Source organism: Mastomys coucha, unplaced genomic scaffold, assembly GCF_008632895.1.
Source record: "Mastomys coucha isolate ucsf_1 unplaced genomic scaffold, UCSF_Mcou_1 pScaffold3, whole genome shotgun sequence".
NCBI lineage: Eukaryota > Metazoa > Chordata > Mammalia > Rodentia > Muridae > Mastomys > Mastomys coucha.
The window spans coordinates 37,885,351-37,897,385 of record NW_022196909.1 but is presented as its reverse complement, the minus strand read 5'-3'; the positions used below and the strand labels follow the sequence as shown (position 1 = coordinate 37,897,385).

Here is a 12,035-nt window from a genome sequence, read left to right as displayed (position 1 = left end):
GATTGGGTTTTTTATTTGCTTGAGAGGAGGCACTTTCTTGTGAACACTTTCCCAAGGGCTTTGAAGTGTCAATGAAGGAGTCATTCCTGATCTTCACTTTTTTTATTAGATATTTTCTTTATTTACATGTCAAATGTTATCCCCTTTCCTGGTTTCCCCTCTGAAAACCCCTACCCCATCCTCTTTCCTGCTTCTATGATGGTGTTCTCCCACCCATTCATCCACTCCCAATTCCCCATCCTGGCATTCCCCTACACTGGGGCAACAAGCCTACACAGGATCAAGGGCCTCTCCCATTGATGTCCAACAAGGCCATCTTCTCTCTGCTACATATGTGGCTGGAGCCATGGGTCACTCCATGTGTACTCTTTGGTTGATGGTTCAGTACCTGCGAGCTCTGGGGAGTCTGGTTGGTTCATATTGTTGTTCCTCCTATGGGGCTGCAAACCCCTTCAGTTCCTTCAGTCCTTTCTCTAACTCCTCCATTGGTGACCCTGTGCTCAGTCCAATGGTTGGTTGCAAGCATCCACCTCTGTATTTGTCAGGTTCTGGCCAAGCCTCTCAGGAGACAGCTATATCAAGCTACTGTCAGCAAGCACTTGCTAGCATCCACAATGGTGTTTGGGTTTGGTGATTATATGGGATGGATCCACAGGTAGGGCAGTCTCTGGATGGCCTTTCCTTCAGTCTCTGCTTCACACATTGTCTCTGTATCTCCTTTAGTGGCTATTTTGTTCCCCCTTCTAAGAAGGACCAAAGTATCCACACTTTGGTCTTACTTCTTTTTGAGTTTCATGTGGTTTGTGGATTGTATCTTGGGTATTCTGAGTTTCTAGCCTAATACGCACTTATCAGTGAGTGCATACCATGTGTGTTCTTTTGGGATTAGGTTACCTCACTCATTATGATATTTTCTAGTCCCATCCATTTGCCTAAAAATTTCATGAAGTCATTGTTTTTAATAACTGAGTAGTACTGCATTGTGTAAATGTACCATATTTCCTGTATCCATTCCTCTGTTGAAGGACATCTCCATTTTTTTTTCTAGCTTCCGGATGCTATGAACATAGTGGGGCATATGTCCTTGTTATATGTTGAAGCATCTTCTGGGTATATGCCCAGGAGTGGTATAGCTGGGTCCTCCAATAGCACTATGTCCAATTTTCTGAGGAACCACCAGACTAATTTCCAGAAGGCTTGTACCATCTTGCAATCCCACCAAAAATGAAGGAGTGTTCCTCTTTATCCACATCCTTGCCATCATCTGCTGTCACCTGAGTTTTTTATCCTAGCTATTCTGACTGGTGTGAGGTGGAATCTCAGGGTTGTTTTGATTTGCATTTCCCTGATGACTAAGGATATTGAACATTTCTTTAGGTGCTTCTCAGCCATTCGGTATTCCTCAGTTGAGCATTCTTTGGCTCTGTACCCCATTTTTTAATGGAGTTATTTAGTTCTCTGGAGTCTAACTTCTTGAGTTCTTATCAATATATTGGATATTAGCCCTCTATCAGATACAGGATTGGTAAACGTCTTTTCCTAAACGGTTGGTTGCCATTTTGTCCTATTGACAGGGTCCTTTGCCCTACAGAAGTTTTGCAATTTTATGAGGTCTCATTTGTTGATTACTTTCAGTGTATCTGGTTTTATGTGGAGGTCCTTAATCCACTTGGACTTGAGCTTTGTACAGGAGATAAGAATGGTTCAATTTGCATTCTTCTACATGCTGACCACAAGTTGAACCACTACTGTTTGTTAAAAATGCTGTCTTTTTTTCCCCACTGGATAGATGATCTTCACTTTTGACAATAAGTTAACCCAGGACCTCAGGTGTGACATAGTCACTTGTACAATTATCAGTGTCAATGAGGTAAAGAGGGAGAGTAGTTTAAGAAAGGTCAGCTGCTGCATCCTCTCTTCCTCCAAGTAGGCAGAGCAAGTAGACGAGAAGGTGTAAAGTAGAGGATTATGTATAGCTATAATGACAAGTTATATACACAGACACACAAAGACAGACAGACAGACAGACAGGGGAAGAGACAGACAGACAGAAAGACAGACAGAGACATAGAGACAGGGGGAGAGACAGACATGGAAACCAAGACATACATACATACAGACAGACAGACAAACAGACGGATGGATGGGGAGAGACAGACAGGAGAGATGGACATGGAAACAGAAACACACAGACAGACAAGGGGGAGAGATACAGAGACAAGGTGGAGACAGACAGAGGAGGGGGGCAGAGAGAGATTTATACAGTGTGCTCCTGCATTTATCGACTTCTGAAGTCTTTTCTTTGCTCAGCCTCTTGGCTCCTGAGTCTGCTTTACTCTTTTTCTTGTTTTAAAGGCATATTGCAATCTTTTTTTTTCTTAATCTCAACCTCTAGAATATTATCTATAATCAGAAGTTGTTTTTTTAAAGAATAGAAAACAGGAAATTGCAGCAAGAATAAAATACGTCTTCTCTGCTAATGTACTCCCCAGGCCTGGTCTCCTGTTCGCATCTTCTATCCCACTATTTCTTATATTGGGAAATGATGGGTGTCCTTCTGGCCCTGTTGTCTCCCTGGAAGGAGTAGGAGGTTTTTTTTTTATTTCATTACACACAGTGACACAAATTGGGAAAGAGAGAGTAGCTTTGGTGTTACACTGTAGGGTGACTTTGATCACAAAGGTCTGCACTGGGCACGGAACACTGGGCCTGAGCCCTGTCACTCTGTCAAGTGTCTAAATATAACCTTGGAAGAAGTAAGCAGTCCCTCTATGAGCAAGCATCTTTAAAGGAAAATAAAAACCTTTCACACTGTTAAATCTGGGCTGCGTAAGGAAAATTTAATTAATTGATTCACTGAACCTGTTCTTCATAAGAAAGGAATATATAATCCCTGTATATTACAAGGGAGAAAAAAAAATCAAAATGACCTTTTGGGAGGGGGGAAAAAAGCGAGAAAATATTTTTCTTCTTTGTAACCATATCTAATTTTACTCCATTCACTTCAAGAATAACTGTCCCTCTCAAAATAGATGCTTTGATGTTCAACTTTGTAAATATAATTACAGCTGATCTTTCTTCCAATTTTGCAAACAAAGGTTTTGTAATGAATCTTGTGTCCTCTAGGGGAGTATGCAAAATCATAATGTCTTGGCACATTTTGAGGCAGGAAAATCCTAGCACGAAGCTCTTTTCTGAAGCGAAGAAGGGGAAAATGAGCAAATATCTGATTAATATTTGAAACACAACAGTATGCCACCTGGAGTTCCAGGGTTTTATCAATTCCGCTATAAAGCAACAGCCACACTTCTTCCTTGCTGTCTTTTGAGACCCATATGATAATAGAAGCGATTTGTAGATTTTAACAATTAACCCATTCATTTGTAAGGATGAGTCCCATTGTTAGATTCCACTCATCTGGTCATTTTCTTTTCCTTCTATTACTGTTGACAATAAGGTGCTTATGCAGAACCCAATGGACGAGTTATGGGAAGGACTGAAGGAGCTGAAGGAGTTTGGAACCCCATAGGAAGAACAACAATATCAAACAACCAGACTCCCCAGAGCTCCTAGGGACTAAAACACCAACCAGAGAGTACACAGAGGGTACCCATGGCTGCAGCTGGATATGTAGCAGAGGATGGCCTAGTTGGTCATCAATGGGCAGAGAAGCCCTTGGTCCTGTGAAGGCTCTATGCCCCAGCGTAGGGGAATGCTAGGGCAGCAAGGCAAGAAGGAGTAGAAGTGTGGGAGAACACCCTCATAGAAACAGGGAGAATGGAGATGGGAGAAGGGGGTTTTCAGAGGGGAAACTGGGAAAGGGGATAACATTTGAAATGCAAATAAATAAAATAATGAATAAAATAATAAAAACAATAAAAAAGAAAATACAGTGCTTAGAGGTCTTTAATGCAGAGTCAGACATCTGTTGTGAAGAGGAACCTTTAGGAAGGGAGCCATAAAAACAATTACAGTAGTTTAAAAATGTGCAATTTTCAGCCTGGTCATGAGATATTAGATGACTATATGGATGGTAATTTTACCTTTTGAGGGAAAAAAATTAAAGAATTTTGAATTCAGCTTGTAAACACTCTTGTGTTTAATGATACGTTCTCCACATATGTCAACACTGCAAGGACATGAACAGAGATAGAGAGAGGGAGAAAAACCTCAGATTTGGAGACAATACCAGGACATATGACTGAAGAAAAGATAAGACTCCAGCTTGCTAACGTTCCTAATGTTTCTGAGAGTGGCCACTGTGATGGATTGTAGCTAGTTTTTAATTTTCAAAGTTTCTTAAGCGTTTGTTATGAGCATGAGAATACTAGAATCATCTAAGCAGAGCACAGCTACTGAACCTACCCAGGAGTATTGAATTTATGCTCTTTCCCTCTCAGATCTAAACAGGTGAAACAATGTCAACATAACTTGAACTGTACAGATGTCAAACTTAGCAATTTCTAATCCTTATTTCCAACTCCAGTATCTGGCCCTCCTTGCTTAAGTAAATTTTCATCTAAGAACTAATTTAAAAGGATGTTGTGAAAGGGGAGTAAAAGTGAAAGAGTTAAAAGCAGTTATCAGAATTCACAACCCCTGTTTCACATTGAGCCCTCATTAGCTTTTAATATTTTGCTGCATTCTTTATAGCCAGAATCATTCCAGACAGGATAAAAATACTTTGAAGAGGCACGAAAGCACTGCCTTTAAGAGATTCTCAGGTTGATTTCAAACACCCTTCAGTGCAATTGTACTCAACAAATAAATCCGGTTTGTTCTCAGTCACTTTACAGGGAAGATTCGGTATATCTCAGTCCTAAGATTTATGTATAATGTGAAGATTATAAATCTCTTATTACTGTGAATTACTTTCAAACATCACTAAAATAGGAAGTTGACAATTTAAAGGTTTTAATGTAATTGCAGATACTTGGGAAATAATCCAATTTTATTCTCTGGGGAAGGGAAATGAAGCCCCTCTATGTGGGTAAAAGTAAGGTTGCTTATAACAATGAGGGTATAATAAGTATCTCACAGGGGTCGTAGCTTAGTTTGTGTCTTTTCACTCCTAATTAAGCCTAAGAATCCTTTCAAATATGAGTAGTTCATTTAGCTTCTTAATCATAAAAAGATATTTGACTGTTGCAATAAACATTCTATTGGTGGGGAAAATTGTTGCTTTTGAATGTATCCTTTGAGACACAGCCAATGAACTCCGGTTCCAAATATGTTTTGCAAATATTAACTAATAGGAAATAAACTGTGGAGCACAGTGAGTTGTATTTAAATAACTATAAATACGTAAACAAGGAAGGAAAGAAGCATATTTTCCCAATAAAATAAAATTTTATAAATACTAAAAGTGTTTATGTCCTTAAAAACACATTAAACTTACATTTGTTAAAATTATATTTTGATGGTTATGCTGCTCACTTCAGCTGCTATTTAATATAAATGAAAGCTCATTAAGGCAAAAAAAAATGAAAACAAAGAAGATAATAGTAAAAAAGGCAAATTCATTCAATTATACATTTAAATGTATTAGATATAGTAATTTATTAATATGATTCTAAGCATTCATTAATCTGTTTCATTTATAATTAAAGTGAATATAATAATTATGAAATAAATAATATCTAGAAGCTATTAAGTTTAACTTCATTTATTTTCTTCTGTCATGGGGACCAAAGTCCTGGCAATTTTCTGGACATGGGATGCCTGGCTTACCACAGGAGAACCATCCCATGAATAGCTGATGGCTCATTAAGAGAACGGAGTCCCTAACATCTCATTTAATATAAATGTCACATGTAATCTAACAACTTAAACTAAATTATGACTCAGAGGTAGCTTGAAATAAAATAACTTCCTAACACTTCTCAAAAGTTTGTTTTATTGACTTTTCTAAAGACAGAGTCTCATGTAGCCCAGGACTAACATTGAACATTGGAGCCTCCTGCCTCATCCTCTGTAATCCCGAGACTATAGCTACATGCAAGCATAACCAGTTTGCTTACAGATTGCTGGAAATTGGCCCCAGAATCATGAATTCTAGGTAAGTACTCTACCAACTGACCTGTTTCCCCAGCTGTTTTCATTATGTAAAGCAGCAACATTGTTATAAAGATATTAAAATCCTATTTTAATGAGCATTGTCATGTTTTTATGTTTCCTACTAATTTTCTCCCTGGTTCGTCTATCATATATTATTTTACCCTTAGCTCTGAACTTGACATTGTCTGGTCCGTTTGGTCTAATTGCATTGTCTATGAAAATTGATGTGGATCTCTGTTTTTAACTTTTCCTTTTCATATTGGAAATGACAATAAAGTATTATCCACTTCTCAAGAGTACTTAGAGAGTTGACAAATCAATGTGTACTGAAAGTGAATTGTATACTAGACATATCTATAATCAAGATTATTATCATGTATGGCAAGTTTGGTACTTATTCATTGATACAGGGTCTTGTTATATAATCCATTCTGGCCTAGAATTCAGGACCCTGCTCTTCACAACTCAAATAATAGGATTGTGGATGAGAGCCTGAGCAAGGTCCATTTTAGATGTTCTTTCATATGGCCCAAAACAACCTGCTATTAAAATCATTGAAAAATAGATTGGACTTAAGATCATTACGTGTATATTTTCAGATTTGCCTATGAATTACTAGAACCAAGTATATTTTTTCACATAAAAATATTATTTTAAATACTTTGAAGAAAGGGCAGCATCTGTTTCTATACACAGGAAAAGATATATGTTTACACACAGGCTATGTTGTGTGCTGATGGACACTCCCTCAGTTCTATCCATCAACTTCTATTGCTCAGAATGGGGGCTCAGTAACTCTGAAGCATTTATCATGCAGACTGAGACTACTCTCCAGTCTTCAATTGCTCTAAGAGGTTAGAGCCTTTTCTATTTCAGTGCTCTCAATTACATTTTATCTTAGCGTTTGTAAAAATATGGAATAGATATCAAAGCCAGATTGCCCTCACATCCTAGGAGCCGGATATAGCTGTCTCCTGAAAGGATCTGACAGAACCCGACAAATACAGATGCAGATGCTTCTAGACAACCATTGGACTGAGCACAGGGTCACCAATGGAGGAGTTAGAGAAAGGACCCAAGGAGCTGAAGGGTTTGCAGCCCCATAGAAGGAACAACAATATGAACCAACCAGATCCCCGCAGAGCTCCTAAGAACTAAACCACCAACCAAAGAGTACACATGGAGGGACCCATGGTTCCAGCTGCATATGTAGCAGAGGATGGCCTTGTTGGTCATCAATGGGAGGAGAGGCCCTTGGTCCTGTGAAGGTTTAATGCCCCAATGTAGGAGAATGCCAGGGCAGGGAGGCAGGAGTGGGTAAGTGGGCAGGGAAACACTCTCATAGAAGCGGGGGGAGGGAGAGGGGGATAGGGGGCTTTCAGAGGGGAAACCTAGAAAAGAGATAACATTTGAAATATAAATAAAGAAAATATCCAAAAAAAAGTATGGAATAGAACAAAGTTCCTTTATACACATTTTCCTATTTGCAAATAGATTTCATTTGTATAATGCGTTTTAGGTCTACAGGAAAAAAAAAGTCTGTATCCATACAAAGGAAAATTTGTTATATTAATATCAACCAATGCCCATGGTGATTCAGACTTGGTTAACTTTACTTAGCATTGCTGTCTAACAATTCCTAGATCCCACCAATGCCCTTCATGAGATGTGGCTGGTTTCTCATGAGCTCTATTTGGCTTGGCAGATTCTTAGACATCCCCAGTTTTTGATGATTCTAACAATTCTGAACAGATGTAGCCCAGGGTATTTTAAGGCATTCCCAACCAATACTCTTTTGATGTTTGCCTCATACTAGAATTTGAATTATAAGCTTGAGCATTTAGAAATGCTTATTGATTTTACTTTCTTTTATTGACTTTGCTTTCGATACACAATATCCATTACTTCTTCTTGAGATTAAAAAGAAAACAATACCGTGTGATTGATAGGTCTATTTTCTAATAACTCTTTCAATGTGTATTAAAATGTCTTTGGAACATATCACATATCGCATTGAATCTAACATCTAACATTGAATCTTATTTTGCATGCAACAACCCATGGAGGATTGTTAGACAATCACAGAATCGTCTCGGTAAAAATTGAATCTCATCTGTGAACATTGTACAATTAGTATACACTGGAAAACACTATAAACCAAATCTACATGCATGTATGTGTTATGCTGTTAGTGTGCATGATCAGATCCTTATTATCTTTATATAAAATCTAGTGTCTATATGTCTTACAGCTAAGCTATGCCTTAGTTTCTAACTAGGAATGATCATTAAGTATAAGGCAATTCACTCAATAATATGCATTTCTACTTAAAAATGCCTCTTTATCACAGAGGCTTAGAATAGTCTTCTTTTACACTTGTTCCTACACTGACTGAAAATAATCTTCTATTAATGCCTTTAAAATTGACTCTTAACTCAACAGGCTATAACCTCCTGCAAGACATTTACTATGACAGACATAGGATTGTGCATTTATGTCCTGCCTACAATTCAAAAGTATCTCTCAAAATGCGGATGTGGTCCACAAAAGCACATGACGCATCTGCTCAAGATTCTATTGAAATATAGAATCCTAACTTAGGTAAGATAGCAAACACATCTGGACCCACTCATGGATACTAATCCATCCGTTGTCACACCTACTTTTCAGAGTAATCAGTCTCTCTGCTTATTTCCTGTGATTCTCCTTCTTCCAAAATGTCCAGTTCAAACCAGAATTAAAGTCATCTTCTACAGTTAGACATTTAAATACTTTTCTATTTGTTATAAAGAAAGAAAATTATATAATACAGACAATATTAGGTGAAAGGCACTTTATCAAAATAATATACTTGTCAAATCCTTTTTAAAGTGGACCACTGATTGAAACTTTCCATTGCATGGTGTGTTTAGACAACTCAAGCAACTAATGAGAAAATAATTCTGGAATTAGAATCTTTTTCTTTGCAACATACAAGGTCAAGTGAGTCAAAATGATGACTGATGGAATTCATAAGTTCTGTCTTTGGCCAACACAGGTGTCTTCATTGGTAGCATAAATTTCACTAATAAAGAAACACATTTTCCAATATTCCATACAGTTCATTTTTATATAAACTATTTCAGTGTCCGTCAATCATATGAGTGGAAAAGTATAATCCCCACTGAATACTAAAATGTCTTCAAATTCTACATGTAGAATATAACACAGCAGTGATGATTCCTCTAGACTCACAGAGAAACACAGTCTTTAAGACATTCCACAAGGCATCTTTTTGAACACACTGAAGGCATTCAAGTGGACTTCCTCCCCCTTCCCACAAAAAAAGCATTTTTGAAATAATGTGTGTCACAATTTAAAGTGTTCTAAGAGACTAACCCTAAATTAGAATTTTTATATTAACTAATACTGTCTTGAAAGACTCTTCTCTTGTGGAAAAAAATATTTTTTTCTTTCTTCAGTTGTCAGAGGAAGCTCTATGAGTGACTACATGAAGACATCCAGAATGCAATACTGTCCTCCATGTTCAGACATCCTCTGAGTGCAGATTCTCATGCTGGTGGTGCTTGCTGCATTGCTTAGCACCACACACTGACCCATCATCCCTCCAAAACAAAACAAAACAAAACAAAACCACAAAGCAGCAGCAGCAACAACGACAAAACCCACACACCACACAACATGCATTTAGTTATGTCACTGTCCTCATTGACTAAAGGGCGATTGTCTTCATAGGTAATGAACTAGAATCCTGTAGAGTATTCAAAACTGTACCACAAAACAAACAACAAAAATCAAGGCAGGAGTTCTGACCCAAGGCTGAGAAAGGAAATGCATCAAGGCATTAAGCACTTGCCACACAAGCAAGAGAACCTGGGTTCAGATCCCCAGGGCCCATGTAAAAGCTGGACACGCAGCACAGACACCAGTGATCCCAAAGCACCTATGGCAAAAGTAGAAGGGAGAGAAAGGCAAATCCTTGGTATGTTGTAGACCAGCTAGTCTGACAGACACAGCAAAAGGAGCCGCACCTTCAACAAGGACCAATGGCAAAGTTCCTCTGACCTTGACACACAGAAGCATACCATGGCCCTTTCAAAAATCTGTACCCACACACAGAATATCAAAAAAGAAAAGGAAGTAAAAGATAAAAAAACAAAGAAAGGGGAAGAGAAGGGAAGGGAACAGAAGGAAGGGGTGGGAGGGAGAGGACGGGAAAGGAGTAGAGGGCACTGCAGGGCAGGGAAGAGCAAAGCAGAGAACAGATATTCCCTTGCCCCATCTTTGTGCTGCAGAATTTGAGACAATCACAGATAGTCATGGCTGCACTAGGAGAGGCATTTGCGATTCTCCAGAGTGACCACTTTCTACACTCAGTGATCTCTCAAGTGTAAATACATGCAGCAGCCTAAAACCCTGCAATATCAGTGACCCACAGACACCTCCTTTTTGGCAGTGTGTTTATTACACACACCACAACCTTTGAGTTCTGTGACATCTGCCAACTGTGACACATGGACATAATTTACCACCTATAGGCAAATAGTATCTAATTGCTGCTACAATACAAAGAAGACACAAACAAGTATGCTAACATACCCATACGGCTAACAATTGGAAATATGCATCTAGTTACCGCAAGACCAAATGGTCACGAAGGTAATGCATTAGGCAAAACTTCAACTGGACTTTAGATACTATATTAATAAGCATGTCTCTGTTGGTGAATATAATTTCTACTTTCATTCTTTAGAAATATAACTTTGATTATGGTTTTGTGTATTTGTGTGTGTGTGCACATACATTTATGTGTATGAATGTATGCTGTGAATGCTTATAGAGGCAAGAAGTGGGTGTTAGATCTCCTGGAGCTGGAAGTGCAGGTGGTTCCTAACTTGGCTGTAATAATATAATTTTATATAAAAATGCTTACTGGTATTGTTTTTAAAATAGAGGAGGCTAGGGAAACAGCTCAACAGTTAAGAGTACTACAGTTCAAACTTTTATCTGAGAGGGTATGGGGAAGTCATTTGGAAGCATTGTGGAAATGAAGGAAAGTGTAAGTTAGTGAAGTATTCTAAGTAATTAAGAGTGACTGAGAGTGAGCAACTCCTCAGAATAAGCGTTGAGAAGCAAAACTCTAAAATAAACTAAGGTAAATAATGAGCCCAAAATGACCCTTTCAGAAACTAACAATTCTCCACACCACTAAGCATTTTATATCAATTTATATCAGTAAAGCCAAGTTAGGAATATATATCCTACAATTTTCAAAACTAGGTCAAGATTAAACAAACTTTTTTTTAGTTTTATTTTCTTTCTTTCCTTTCTTCCTTCCTCTTCCTTCCTTCCTTTCTTTCATTTTTGAGACATATTTTCTTTTTTTTTTTAAATATGGAACACTTCACAAATTTGTGTCTCATCCTTGCGCAGGGGCCATGCTAATCTTCTCTGTATCATTCCAATTTTAGTATATGTGCTGCCGAAGCGAGCACGGAGACATATTTTCTCTGTGTAACAGTCAAGACTCTCCTGAAACTCCTTTTGTAGACCAGGCTAGCCTAGAACTCACAGAGATCCACCTGCCTTTGCCTCTCCAGTGCCAACATCAGAGTCATGTGCCACCATGCATTTCTGAAACTCTTAGACGACAAGCCACCATCAGTTTGGTTTTTGTTCTGTTCAATTTTGCTTTCCACTGTAATGTCAAAAGACACTACCATCATCATAAATCTTAAAAAAGGCACTACCATCATCATACATCTTAAAAATAACCAAGAATAGCTCCATGTTCGTTCACAAGTCCATCTGAATACTTTTGAGCAGAGCATGTTTCTGAAACAGTATGAACAAAGACTGCTGGGAGATGTGTCCTGTGTCAAATATGCCTCTCACAGATTCAAGGGCTCAAAAACAGGATACTCTGGAAGCTTTTCTCTGTGTCTCATAAAACTGGCTATCTCCAGAAACAACTGAAT

The 12,035-nt window shown here is 38.2% G+C and overlaps 1 non-coding gene across 1 annotated transcript; it reads right to left on the bottom strand.

The window, feature by feature from the left end:
- Positions 1-11,445: 11,445 nt before the first annotated feature.
- On the bottom strand, positions 11,446-11,552 carry LOC116075623. The gene has a single exon (XR_004112654.1). It is a non-coding gene; the product is annotated as a U6 spliceosomal RNA (small nuclear RNA).
- Between the last annotated feature and the right edge of the window lie 483 nt (positions 11,553-12,035).